At 42.0% G+C, this 13,242-nt stretch overlaps 16 non-coding genes across 16 annotated transcripts; 8 read left to right on the top strand and 8 right to left on the bottom strand.

Annotated features, from left to right (window-relative positions):
• The first annotated feature begins 112 nt into the window (after nucleotides 1–112).
• Nucleotides 113–184, top strand: trnap-agg (transfer RNA proline (anticodon AGG)). Its single transcript has one exon. It is a non-coding gene; the product is annotated as a tRNA-Pro (tRNA).
• Nucleotides 185–470: 286 nt separating this feature from the next.
• Nucleotides 471–542, bottom strand: trnag-ucc (transfer RNA glycine (anticodon UCC)). Its single transcript has one exon. It is a non-coding gene; the product is annotated as a tRNA-Gly (tRNA).
• A 990-nt stretch (nucleotides 543–1,532) lies between these two features.
• Nucleotides 1,533–1,604, top strand: trnap-agg (transfer RNA proline (anticodon AGG)). Its single transcript has one exon. It is a non-coding gene; the product is annotated as a tRNA-Pro (tRNA).
• A 286-nt stretch (nucleotides 1,605–1,890) lies between these two features.
• On the bottom strand, nucleotides 1,891–1,962 carry trnag-ucc (transfer RNA glycine (anticodon UCC)). The gene has a single exon. It is a non-coding gene; the product is annotated as a tRNA-Gly (tRNA).
• Nucleotides 1,963–2,953: 991 nt separating this feature from the next.
• On the top strand, nucleotides 2,954–3,025 carry trnap-agg (transfer RNA proline (anticodon AGG)). Its single transcript has one exon. It is a non-coding gene; the product is annotated as a tRNA-Pro (tRNA).
• Nucleotides 3,026–3,311: 286 nt separating this feature from the next.
• Nucleotides 3,312–3,383, bottom strand: trnag-ucc (transfer RNA glycine (anticodon UCC)). Its single transcript has one exon. It is a non-coding gene; the product is annotated as a tRNA-Gly (tRNA).
• A 991-nt stretch (nucleotides 3,384–4,374) lies between these two features.
• On the top strand, nucleotides 4,375–4,446 carry trnap-agg (transfer RNA proline (anticodon AGG)). The gene has a single exon. It is a non-coding gene; the product is annotated as a tRNA-Pro (tRNA).
• A 286-nt stretch (nucleotides 4,447–4,732) lies between these two features.
• On the bottom strand, nucleotides 4,733–4,804 carry trnag-ucc (transfer RNA glycine (anticodon UCC)). Its single transcript has one exon. It is a non-coding gene; the product is annotated as a tRNA-Gly (tRNA).
• Nucleotides 4,805–5,795: 991 nt separating this feature from the next.
• Nucleotides 5,796–5,867, top strand: trnap-agg (transfer RNA proline (anticodon AGG)). Its single transcript has one exon. It is a non-coding gene; the product is annotated as a tRNA-Pro (tRNA).
• Nucleotides 5,868–6,153: 286 nt separating this feature from the next.
• trnag-ucc (transfer RNA glycine (anticodon UCC)) lies at nucleotides 6,154–6,223 on the bottom strand. The gene has a single exon. It is a non-coding gene; the product is annotated as a tRNA-Gly (tRNA).
• Nucleotides 6,224–7,214: 991 nt separating this feature from the next.
• trnap-agg (transfer RNA proline (anticodon AGG)) lies at nucleotides 7,215–7,286 on the top strand. The gene has a single exon. It is a non-coding gene; the product is annotated as a tRNA-Pro (tRNA).
• A 287-nt stretch (nucleotides 7,287–7,573) lies between these two features.
• Nucleotides 7,574–7,645, bottom strand: trnag-ucc (transfer RNA glycine (anticodon UCC)). The gene has a single exon. It is a non-coding gene; the product is annotated as a tRNA-Gly (tRNA).
• A 1,348-nt stretch (nucleotides 7,646–8,993) lies between these two features.
• On the bottom strand, nucleotides 8,994–9,065 carry trnag-ucc (transfer RNA glycine (anticodon UCC)). The gene has a single exon. It is a non-coding gene; the product is annotated as a tRNA-Gly (tRNA).
• A 1,379-nt stretch (nucleotides 9,066–10,444) lies between these two features.
• Nucleotides 10,445–10,517, bottom strand: trnag-ucc (transfer RNA glycine (anticodon UCC)). The gene has a single exon. It is a non-coding gene; the product is annotated as a tRNA-Gly (tRNA).
• A 985-nt stretch (nucleotides 10,518–11,502) lies between these two features.
• Nucleotides 11,503–11,573, top strand: trnap-agg (transfer RNA proline (anticodon AGG)). The gene has a single exon. It is a non-coding gene; the product is annotated as a tRNA-Pro (tRNA).
• Nucleotides 11,574–12,872: 1,299 nt separating this feature from the next.
• trnap-agg (transfer RNA proline (anticodon AGG)) lies at nucleotides 12,873–12,944 on the top strand. The gene has a single exon. It is a non-coding gene; the product is annotated as a tRNA-Pro (tRNA).
• The last annotated feature ends 298 nt before the right edge of the window (nucleotides 12,945–13,242 follow it).

Raw genomic sequence — 13,242 nt, 5'->3', positions numbered from 1 at the left:
AGTAAAGCACAAAACACTCACATGATGTTCAATCGTTCCAAGCATCGTGGACACGTCAATCGATATCTTCACTGTCATTGCTGCAGAAAGCAAAAAATAACTTTTGGCATAAGGCTCGTTGGTCTAGGGGTATGATTCTCGCTTAGGGTGCGAGAGGTCCCGGGTTCAAATCCCGGATGAGCCCTTTTGCAGATCCTTGAACAAGCTCAGACAGGCAGATCTTGGGCCACTGGTCGGAACACCAACTATCACCTCTTGGGCACAGGACAAGGGGGCTGAATGGATTTGACGATGGACTGCAAATCTATTTTGATATGCACTTGTTGGTTCAAAGTAGCACAACATTTATTATTTTAGATAACCTGCAGAATGTAGGAGCATTTCTGACTTCCACGAACAACGATAATGATTCAAATGTAATACACTTGAAATGACATCCAGCCCCTAAAACAAATGAAGTCCTCATGATCTGCATTGGCCGGGAATCGAACCCGGGTCAACTGCTTGGAAGGCAGCTATGCTCACCACTATACCACCAATGCTATGTGCAGCTCATTAGCCACATGGAGACATCGACTCATATCTTGACCGTCATTTTTGTGGAAAGTGATAATTCTTTCACCAAACAGATCGTTGGTTTGAGTGTATGATTATGGCTTAGGTTGCGAGAGGTCCCTGGTTAAAAAATCTATAATTTGAATCACTACAGGTTACCTTCAGATTAGTCCCGTGACACTTGTGGGGAACGTAGGGCAAAACAGAGAACATTGCGACAAGTGGGGTCACATTAGTTTGTAGCCAAAGATTTTGGATTCTACAAACAGAAGTTGGCACATAGACGGTTCTGACTTCAGACGAGTCTCCTGACACTTGTGGGGGATGTAGAGAAAAATTGAGAATACCACCGTGTTCGTGAGGGTCTCCCCTTTCCAGAGAGTGGTCATATGAATTTGTAGGTCAAACGGTTCGGAAGCTAGAGATGTTTTTGTGAGAAGACCGATTATAGGTATGTCTTATGGTTTGACAAAGACCGATCTAGGTCCACCATCTTTCACTGCAGATATGGAGGGGTAACATAAGCAGTTGTGGAGGATCGAGACGGATACGCTGAGTCTCAATCTCTCTAGTTGAAAACGGATCTATTTGAATGGGTATTTTCAACATTAATTTACTTTGATTCACGTACCTTTACGTCATTTGACTCAAAATAAATGAGTTCCATTCTTTTTGAAGTCAAATTTTTTCATTTTCTCTTTAAAAAAATGAATTGATCTCATTTTGCACTTCATTCATTTGTAAAAACTCGTCATCAGTTTGCTGTCGCGACTGAAGAAGACAGAATGTGAAAGACACATGAGATGAACTACAGAAGATTTGAACTGAAGCATGGTCAAGAGTTTGGAAGACTGTTATGCTCACAAGTAAAGCACAAAACACTCACATGATGTTCAATCGTTCCAAGCATCGTGGACACGTCAATCGATATCTTCACTGTCATTGCTGCAGAAAGCAAAAAATAACTTTTGGCATAAGGCTCGTTGGTCTAGGGGTATGATTCTCGCTTAGGGTGCGAGAGGTCCCGGGTTCAAATCCCGGATGAGCCCTTTTGCAGATCCTTGAACAAGCTCAGACAGGCAGATCTTGGGCCACTGGTCGGAACACCAACTATCACCTCTTGGGCACAGGACAAGGGGGCTGAATGGATTTGACGATGGACTGCAAATCTATTTTGATATGCACTTGTTGGTTCAAAGTAGCACAACATTTATTATTTTAGATAACCTGCAGAATGTAGGAGCATTTCTGACTTCCACGAACAACGATAATGATTCAAATGTAATACACTTGAAATGACATCCAGCCCCTAAAACAAATGAAGTCCTCATGATCTGCATTGGCCGGGAATCGAACCCGGGTCAACTGCTTGGAAGGCAGCTATGCTCACCACTATACCACCAATGCTATGTGCAGCTCATTAGCCACATGGAGACATCGACTCATATCTTGACCGTCATTTTTGTGGAAAGTGATAATTCTTTCACCAAACAGATCGTTGGTTTGAGTGTATGATTATGGCTTAGGTTGCGAGAGGTCCCTGGTTAAAAAATCTATAATTTGAATCACTACAGGTTACCTTCAGATTAGTCCCGTGACACTTGTGGGGAACGTAGGGCAAAACAGAGAACATTGCGACAAGTGGGGTCACATTAGTTTGTAGCCCAAAGATTTTGGATTCTACAAACAGAAGTTGGCACATAGACGGTTCTGACTTCAGACGAGTCTCCTGACACTTGTGGGGGATGTAGAGAAAAATTGAGAATACCACCGTGTTCGTGAGGGTCTCCCCTTTCCAGAGAGTGGTCATATGAATTTGTAGGTCAAACGGTTCGGAAGCTAGAGATGTTTTTGTGAGAAGACCGATTATAGGTATGTCTTATGGTTTGACAAAGACCGATCTAGGTCCACCATCTTTCACTGCAGATATGGAGGGGTAACATAAGCAGTTGTGGAGGATCGAGACGGATACGCTGAGTCTCAATCTCTCTAGTTGAAAACGGATCTATTTGAATGGGTATTTTCAACATTAATTTACTTTGATTCACGTACCTTTACGTCATTTGACTCAAAATAAATGAGTTCCATTCTTTTTGAAGTCAAATTTTTTCATTTTCTCTTTAAAAAAATGAATTGATCTCATTTTGCACTTCATTCATTTGTAAAAACTCGTCATCAGTTTGCTGTCGCGACTGAAGAAGACAGAATGTGAAAGACACATGAGATGAACTACAGAAGATTTGAACTGAAGCATGGTCAAGAGTTTGGAAGACTGTTATGCTCACAAGTAAAGCACAAAACACTCACATGATGTTCAATCGTTCCAAGCATCGTGGACACGTCAATCGATATCTTCACTGTCATTGCTGCAGAAAGCAAAAAATAACTTTTGGCATAAGGCTCGTTGGTCTAGGGGTATGATTCTCGCTTAGGGTGCGAGAGGTCCCGGGTTCAAATCCCGGATGAGCCCTTTTGCAGATCCTTGAACAAGCTCAGACAGGCAGATCTTGGGCCACTGGTCGGAACACCAACTATCACCTCTTGGGCACAGGACAAGGGGGCTGAATGGATTTGACGATGGACTGCAAATCTATTTTGATATGCACTTGTTGGTTCAAAGTAGCACAACATTTATTATTTTAGATAACCTGCAGAATGTAGGAGCATTTCTGACTTCCACGAACAACGATAATGATTCAAATGTAATACACTTGAAATGACATCCAGCCCCTAAAACAAATGAAGTCCTCATGATCTGCATTGGCCGGGAATCGAACCCGGGTCAACTGCTTGGAAGGCAGCTATGCTCACCACTATACCACCAATGCTATGTGCAGCTCATTAGCCACATGGAGACATCGACTCATATCTTGACCGTCATTTTTGTGGAAAGTGATAATTCTTTCACCAAACAGATCGTTGGTTTGAGTGTATGATTATGGCTTAGGTTGCGAGAGGTCCCTGGTTAAAAAATCTATAATTTGAATCACTACAGGTTACCTTCAGATTAGTCCCGTGACACTTGTGGGGAACGTAGGGCAAAACAGAGAACATTGCGACAAGTGGGGTCACATTAGTTTGTAGCCCAAAGATTTTGGATTCTACAAACAGAAGTTGGCACATAGACGGTTCTGACTTCAGACGAGTCTCCTGACACTTGTGGGGGATGTAGAGAAAAATTGAGAATACCACCGTGTTCGTGAGGGTCTCCCCTTTCCAGAGAGTGGTCATATGAATTTGTAGGTCAAACGGTTCGGAAGCTAGAGATGTTTTTGTGAGAAGACCGATTATAGGTATGTCTTATGGTTTGACAAAGACCGATCTAGGTCCACCATCTTTCACTGCAGATATGGAGGGGTAACATAAGCAGTTGTGGAGGATCGAGACGGATACGCTGAGTCTCAATCTCTCTAGTTGAAAACGGATCTATTTGAATGGGTATTTTCAACATTAATTTACTTTGATTCACGTACCTTTACGTCATTTGACTCAAAATAAATGAGTTCCATTCTTTTTGAAGTCAAATTTTTTCATTTTCTCTTTAAAAAAATGAATTGATCTCATTTTGCACTTCATTCATTTGTAAAAACTCGTCATCAGTTTGCTGTCGCGACTGAAGAAGACAGAATGTGAAAGACACATGAGATGAACTACAGAAGATTTGAACTGAAGCATGGTCAAGAGTTTGGAAGACTGTTATGCTCACAAGTAAAGCACAAAACACTCACATGATGTTCAATCGTTCCAAGCATCGTGGACACGTCAATCGATATCTTCACTGTCATTGCTGCAGAAAGCAAAAAATAACTTTTGGCATAAGGCTCGTTGGTCTAGGGGTATGATTCTCGCTTAGGGTGCGAGAGGTCCCGGGTTCAAATCCCGGATGAGCCCTTTTGCAGATCCTTGAACAAGCTCAGACAGGCAGATCTTGGGCCACTGGTCGGAACACCAACTATCACCTCTTGGGCACAGGACAAGGGGGCTGAATGGATTTGACGATGGACTGCAAATCTATTTTGATATGCACTTGTTGGTTCAAAGTAGCACAACATTTATTATTTTAGATAACCTGCAGAATGTAGGAGCATTTCTGACTTCCACGAACAACGATAATGATTCAAATGTAATACACTTGAAATGACATCCAGCCCCTAAAACAAATGAAGTCCTCATGATCTGCATTGGCCGGGAATCGAACCCGGGTCAACTGCTTGGAAGGCAGCTATGCTCACCACTATACCACCAATGCTATGTGCAGCTCATTAGCCACATGGAGACATCGACTCATATCTTGACCGTCATTTTTGTGGAAAGTGATAATTCTTTCACCAAACAGATCGTTGGTTTGAGTGTATGATTATGGCTTAGGTTGCGAGAGGTCCCTGGTTAAAAAATCTATAATTTGAATCACTACAGGTTACCTTCAGATTAGTCCCGTGACACTTGTGGGGAACGTAGGGCAAAACAGAGAACATTGCGACAAGTGGGGTCACATTAGTTTGTAGCCCAAAGATTTTGGATTCTACAAACAGAAGTTGGCACATAGACGGTTCTGACTTCAGACGAGTCTCCTGACACTTGTGGGGGATGTAGAGAAAAATTGAGAATACCACCGTGTTCGTGAGGGTCTCCCCTTTCCAGAGAGTGGTCATATGAATTTGTAGGTCAAACGGTTCGGAAGCTAGAGATGTTTTTGTGAGAAGACCGATTATAGGTATGTCTTATGGTTTGACAAAGACCGATCTAGGTCCACCATCTTTCACTGCAGATATGGAGGGGTAACATAAGCAGTTGTGGAGGATCGAGACGGATACGCTGAGTCTCAATCTCTCTAGTTGAAAACGGATCTATTTGAATGGGTATTTTCAACATTAATTTACTTTGATTCACGTACCTTTACGTCATTTGACTCAAAATAAATGAGTTCCATTCTTTTTGAAGTCAAATTTTTTCATTTTCTCTTTAAAAAAATGAATTGATCTCATTTTGCACTTCATTCATTTGTAAAAACTCGTCATCAGTTTGCTGTCGCGACTGAAGAAGACAGAATGTGAAAGACACATGAGATGAACTACAGAAGATTTGAACTGAAGCATGGTCAAGAGTTTGGAAGACTGTTATGCTCACAAGTAAAGCACAAAACACTCACATGATGTTCAATCGTTCCAAGCATCGTGGACACGTCAATCGATATCTTCACTGTCATTGCTGCAGAAAGCAAAAAATAACTTTTGGCATAAGGCTCGTTGGTCTAGGGGTATGATTCTCGCTTAGGGTGCGAGAGGTCCCGGGTTCAAATCCCGGATGAGCCCTTTTGCAGATCCTTGAACAAGCTCAGACAGGCAGATCTTGGGCCACTGGTCGGAACACCAACTATCACCTCTTGGGCACAGGACAAGGGGGCTGAATGGATTTGACGATGGACTGCAAATCTATTTTGATATGCACTTGTTGGTTCAAAGTAGCACAACATTTATTATTTTAGATAACCTGCAGAATGTAGGAGCATTTCTGACTTCCACGAACAACGATAATGATTCAAATGTAATACACTTGAAATGACATCCAGCCCCTAAAACAAATGAAGTCCTCATGATCTGCATTGGCCGGAATCGAACCGGGTCAACTGCTTGGAAGGCAGCTATGCTCACCACTATACCACCAATGCTATGTGCAGCTCATTAGCCACATGGAGACATCGACTCATATCTTGACCGTCATTTTTGTGGAAAGTGATAATTCTTTCACCAAACAGATCGTTGGTTTGAGTGTATGATTATGGCTTAGGTTGCGAGAGGTCCCTGGTTAAAAAATCTATAATTTGAATCACTACAGGTTACCTTCAGATTAGTCCCGTGACACTTGTGGGGAACGTAGGGCAAAACAGAGAACATTGCGACAAGTGGGGTCACATTAGTTTGTAGCCCAAAGATTTTGGATTCTACAAACAGAAGTTGGCACATAGACGGTTCTGACTTCAGACGAGTCTCCTGACACTTGTGGGGGATGTAGAGAAAAATTGAGAATAACCACCGTGTTCGTGAGGGTCTCCCCTTTCCAGAGAGTGGTCATATGAATTTGTAGGTCAAACGGTTCGGAAGCTAGAGATGTTTTTGTGAGAAGACCGATTATAGGTATGTCTTATGGTTTGACAAAGACCGATCTAGGTCCACCATCTTTCACTGCAGATATGGAGGGGTAACATAAGCAGTTGTGGAGGATCGAGACGGATACGCTGAGTCTCAATCTCTCTAGTTGAAAACGGATCTATTTGAATGGGTATTTTCAACATTAATTTACTTTGATTCACGTACCTTTACGTCATTTGACTCAAAATAAATGAGTTCCATTCTTTTTGAAGTCAAATTTTTCATTTTCTCTTTAAAAAAATGAATTGATCTCATTTTGCACTTCATTCATTTGTAAAAACTCGTCATCAGTTTGCTGTCGCGACTGAAGAAGACAGAATGTGAAAGACACATGAGATGAACTACAGAAGATTTGAACTGAAGCATGGTCAAGAGTTTGGAAGACTGTTATGCTCACAAGTAAAGCACAAAACACTCACATGATGTTCAATCGTTCCAAGCATCGTGGACACGTCAATCGATATCTTCACTGTCATTGCTGCAGAAAGCAAAAAATAACTTTTGGCATAAGGCTCGTTGGTCTAGGGGTATGATTCTCGCTTAGGGTGCGAGAGGTCCCGGGTTCAAATCCCGGATGAGCCCTTTTGCAGATCCTTGAACAAGCTCAGACAGGCAGATCTTGGGCCACTGGTCGGAACACCAACTATCACCTCTTGGGCACAGGACAAGGGGGCTGAATGGATTTGACGATGGACTGCAAATCTATTTTGATATGCACTTGTTGGTTCAAAGTAGCACAACATTTATTATTTTAGATAACCTGCAGAATGTAGGAGCATTTCTGACTTCCACGAACAACGATAATGATTCAAATGTAATACACTTGAAATGACATCCAGCCCCTAAAACAAAATGAAGTCCTCATGATCTGCATTGGCCGGGAATCGAACCCGGGTCAACTGCTTGGAAGGCAGCTATGCTCACCACTATACCACCAATGCTATGTGCAGCTCATTAGCCACATGGAGACATCGACTCATATCTTGACCGTCATTTTTGTGGAAAGTGATAATTCTTTCACCAAACAGATCGTTGGTTTGAGTGTATGATTATGGCTTAGGTTGCGAGAGGTCCCTGGTTAAAAAATCTATAATTTGAATCACTACAGGTTACCTTCAGATTAGTCCCGTGACACTTGTGGGGAACGTAGGGCAAAACAGAGAACATTGCGACAAGTGGGGTCACATTAGTTTGTAGCCCAAAGATTTTGGATTCTACAAACAGAAGTTGGCACATAGACGGTTCTGACTTCAGACGAGTCTCCTGACACTTGTGGGGGATGTAGAGAAAAATTGAGAATACCACCGTGTTCGTGAGGGTCTCCCCTTTCCAGAGAGTGGTCATATGAATTTGTAGGTCAAACGGTTCGGAAGCTAGAGATGTTTTTGTGAGAAGACCGATTATAGGTATGTCTTATGGTTTGACAAAGACCGATCTAGGTCCACCATCTTCACTGCAGATATGGAGGGGTAAACATAAGCAGTTGTGGAGGATCGAGACGGATACGCTGAGTCTCAATCTCTCTAGTGAAAACGGATCTATTTGAATGGGTATTTTCAACATTAATTTACTTTGATTCACGTACCTTTACGTCATTTGACTCAAAATAAATGAGTTCCATTCTTTTTGAAGTCAAATTTTTCATTTTCTCTTTAAAAAAATGAATTGATCTCATTTTGCACTTCATTCATTTGTAAAAACTCGTCATCAGTTTGCTGTCGCGACTGAAGAAGACAGAATGTTGAAAGACACATGAGCATGAACTACAGAAGATTTGAACTGAAGCATGGTCAAGCGTTTGGAAGACTGTTAGCTCACAAGTAAAGCACAAAACACTCACATGATGTTCAATCGTTCCAAGCATCGTGGACACGTCAATCGATATCTTCACTGGTCATTGCTGCAGAAAGCAAAAAAAGTAACTTTTGGCATAAGGCTCGTTGGTCTAGGGGTATGATTCTCGTTAGGGTGGCGAGAGGTCCCGGGTTCAAATCCCGGATGAGCCCTTTTGCAGATCCTTGAACAAGCTCAGACAGGCAGATCTTGGGCCACTGGTCGGAACACCAACTATCACCTCTTGGGCACAGGACAAGGGGGCTGAATGGATTTGACGATGGACTGCAAATCTATTTTGATATGCACTTGTTGTTCAAAGTAGCACAACATTTATTATTTTAGATACCTGCAGAATGTAGGAGCATTTCTGACTTCCACGAACAACGATAATGATTCAAATGTAATACACTTGAAATGACATCCAGCCCTAAAACAAATGAAGTCCTCATGATCTGCATTGGCCGGGAATCGAACCCGGGTCAACTGCTTGGAAGGCAGCTATGCTCACCACTATACCACCAATGCTATGTGCAGCTCATTAGCCACATGGAGACATCGACTCATATCTTGACCGTCATTTTTGTGGAAAGTGATAATTCTTTCACCAAACAGATCGTTGGTTGAGTGTATGATTATGGCTTAGGTTGCGAGAGGTCCCTGGTTAAAAAATCTATAATTTGAATCACTACAGGTTACCTTCAGATTAGTCCCGTGACACTTGTGGGGAAACCGTCGGGCAAAACAGAGACATTGCCGACAAAGTGGGAGTACACATTAGTATTGTAGCCCAAAGGCTTTTGGATTCTACAAACCAGAAGTATGAGCACATAGACTGGGGCATGACATTCAGACGAGGTCTCCTGACACTTGTGGGTGTGATGTAGAGAGAAAAATTGGAGAACTACACACACCGTGTTCGTGAGGTGTCTCCCCTTATCCAGAGGAGTGGGTCATATGGAAGTTGTAGGTCAACAACAGGTTCCGGAAGCTAGAGATGATTTTTTTGAGAAGACCGATTATCCGTATGAGTCGTATGGCTTGACAAAGACCGATCTAGTGTCCACCATCTTTCACTGCCGATATGGAGGGGTAACATAAGCAGTTGTGGAGGATCGAGACGGATACGCTGAGTCTCAATCTCTCTAGTTGAAAACGGACTCTATTTGAATGGGTATTTTCAACATTATTTACTTTGATTCACGTACTTTTACGTCATTGACTCAAATAAATGAGTTCCATTCTTTTTGAAGTCAAATTTTTCATTTTCTCTTAAAAAAATGAATTGATCTCATTTTGCACTTCATTCATTTGTAAAAACTCGTCATCAGTTTGCTGTCGCGACTGAAGAAGACAGAATGTGAAAGACACATGAGATGAACTACAGAAGATTTGAACTGAAGCATGGTCAAGAGTTTGGAAGACTGTTATGCTCACAAGTAAAGCAACAAAACACTCACATGATGTTCAATCGTTCCAAGCATCGTGGACACGTCAATCGATATCTTCACTGTCATTGCTGCAGAAAGCAAAAAATAACTTTTGGCATAAGGCTCGTTGGTCTAGGGGTATGATTCTCGCTTTAGGGTGCGAAGGTCCCGGTTCAAATCCCGGATGAGCCCTTTTGCAGATCCTTGAACAAGCTCAGACAGGCAGATCTTGGGCCACTGGTCGGAACACCAACTATCACCTCTTGGGCACAGGACAAGGGGGCTGAATGGATTTGACGATGGACTGCAAATCTATTTTGATATGCACTTGTTGGTTCAAAGTAGCACAACATTTATTATTTAGATAACCTGCAGAATGTAGGAGCATTTCTGACTTCCACGAACAACGATAATGATTCAAATGTAATACACTTGAAATGACATCCAGCCCCTAAAACAAATGAAGTCCTCATGATCTGCATTGGCCGGGAATCGAACCCGGGTCAAACTGCTTGGAAGGCAGCTATGCTCACCACTATACCACCAATGCTATGTGCAGCTCATTAGCCACATGGAGACATCGACTCATATCTTGACCGTCATTTTTGTGGAAAGTGATAATTCTTTCACCAAACAGATCGTTGGTTTGAGTGTATGATTATGGCTTAGGTTGCGAGAGGTCCCTGGTTAAAAAATCTATAATTTGAATCACTACAGGTTACCTTCAGATTAGTCCCGTGACACTTGTGGGGAACGTAGGGCAAAACAGAGAACATTGCGACAAGTGGGGTCACATTAGTTTGTAGCCCAAAGATTTTGGATTCTACAAACAGAAGTTGGCACATAGACGGTTCTGACTTCAGACGAGGTCTCCTGACACTTGTGGGGATGTAGAGAAAAATTGAGAACACCACCGTGTTCGTGAGGGTCTCCCCTTCCAGAGAGTGGTCATATGAATTTGTAGGTCAAACGGTTCGGAAGCTAGAGATGTTTTGTGAGAAGACCGATTATAGGTATGTCTTATGGTTTGACAAAAACCGATCTAGGTCCACCATCTTTCACTGCAGATATGGAGGGGTAACATAAGCAGTTGTGGAGGATCGAGACGGATACGCTGAGTCTCAATCTCTCTAGTTGAAAACTGATCTATTTGAATGGGTATTTTCAACATTAATTTACTTTGATTCACGTACCTTTACGTCATTTGACTCAAAATAATGAGTTCCATTCTTTTTGAAGTCAAATTTTTTCATTTTCTCTTTAAAAAATGAATTGATCTCATTTTGCACTTCATTCATTTGTAAAAACTCGTCATCAGTTTGCTTCGCGACTGAAGAAGACAGAATGTGAAAGACACATGAGATGAACTACAGAAGATTTGAACTGAAGCATGGTCAAGAGTTTGGAAGACTGTTATGCTCACAAGTAAGCACAAAACACTCACATGATGTTCAATCGTTCCAAGCATCGTGGACACGTCAATCGATATCTTCACTGTCATTGCTGCAGAAAGCAAAAAATAACTTTTGGCATAAGGCTCGTTGGTCTAGGGGTATGATTCTCGCTTAGGGTGCGAGAGGTCCCGGGTTCAAATCCGGATGAGCCCTTTTGCAGATCCTTGAACAAGCTCAGACAGGCAGATCTTGGGCCACTGGTCGGAACACCAACTATCACCTCTTGGGCACAGGACAAGGTGGCTGAATGGATTTGACGATGGACTGCAAATCTATTTTGATATGCACTTGTTGGTTCAAAGTAGCACAACATTTATTATTTTAGATAACCTGCAGAATGTAGGAGCATTTCTGACTTCCACGAACAACGATAATGATTCAAATGTAATACACTTGAAATGACATCCAGCCCCTAAAACAATGAAGTCCTCATGAGCTTTGCTCACCACTATACCACCAATGCTATGTGCAGCTCATTAGCCACATGGAGACATCGACTCATATCTGACCGTCATTTTGTGGAAAGTGATAATTCTTTCACCAAACAGATCGTTGGTTTGAGTGTATGATTATGGCTTAGGGTTGCTGAGAGGTCCCTGGTTAAAAATCTATAATTTGAATCACTACAGGTTACCTTCAGATAGTCCCGTGACACTGTGGGGAACGTAGGGCAAAACAGAGAACATTGCGACAAGTGGGGTCACATTAGTTTGTAGCCCAAAGATTTTTGGATTCTACAAACAGAAGTTGGCACATAGACGGTCTTGACTTCAGACGAGTCTCATGACATTGTGGGGGATGTAGAGAAAAATTGGAGAACACCACCGTGTTCGTGAGGGTCTCCCTTCAGAGAGTGGAGAGTGGTCATGAATTTGTAGGTCAAACGGTTCGGAAGCTAGAGATGTTTTTTGTGAGAAGACCGATTAAGGTATGTCTTATGGTTTGACAAAAACCGATCTAGGTCACCACATCTTTCACTGCAGATATGGAGGGGTAACATAAGCAGTTGTGGAGGATCGAGACGGATACGCTGAGTCTCAATCTCTAGTTGAAAACGGATCTATTTGAATGGGTATTTTCAACATTAATTTACTTTGATTCACGTACCTTTACGTCATTTGACTCAAAATAAATGAGTTCCATTCTTTTGAAGTCAAATTTTTTCATTTTCTCTTTAAAAAAATGAATGATCTCATTTTGCACTTCATTCATTTGTAAAAACTCGTCATCAGTTTGCTGTCGCGACTGAAGAAGACAGAATGTGAAAGACACATGAGATGAACTACAGAAGATTTGAACTGAAGCATGGTCAAGAGTTTGGAAGACTGTTATGCTCACAAGTAAAGCACAAAACACTCACATGATGTTCAATCGTTCAAGCATCGTGGACACGTCAATCGATATCTTCACTGTCATTGCTGCAGAAAGCAAAAAAATAACTTTTGGCATAAGGCTCGTTGGTCTAGGGGTATGATTCTCGCTTAGGGTGCGAGAGGTCCCGGGTTCAAATCCGGGATGAGCTTTTGCAGATCCTTGAACAAGCTCAGACAGGCAGATGGGCACTGGTCGGAACACCACTATCACCTCTTGGGCACAGGACAAGGGGGCTGAATGGATTTGACGATGGACTGCAAATCTATTTTGATATGCCTTGTTGTTAAAGTAGCACAACATTTATTATTTAGATAACCTGCAGAATGTAGGAGTTTCTGACTTCCACGAACAACGATAATGATTCAATGTAATACACTTGAAATGACACCAGCCCTAAAAACAAATGGAAGTCCTCATGATCGCATTGGCCGGAATCGAACCCGGGTC

Source organism: Oncorhynchus kisutch, unplaced genomic scaffold (genome assembly GCF_002021735.2).
Source record: "Oncorhynchus kisutch isolate 150728-3 unplaced genomic scaffold, Okis_V2 scaffold2262, whole genome shotgun sequence".
In the NCBI taxonomy this organism is placed as follows: Eukaryota; Metazoa; Chordata; class Actinopteri; order Salmoniformes; family Salmonidae; genus Oncorhynchus; species Oncorhynchus kisutch.
This window is presented reverse-complemented; position numbering and strand designations above follow the sequence as displayed.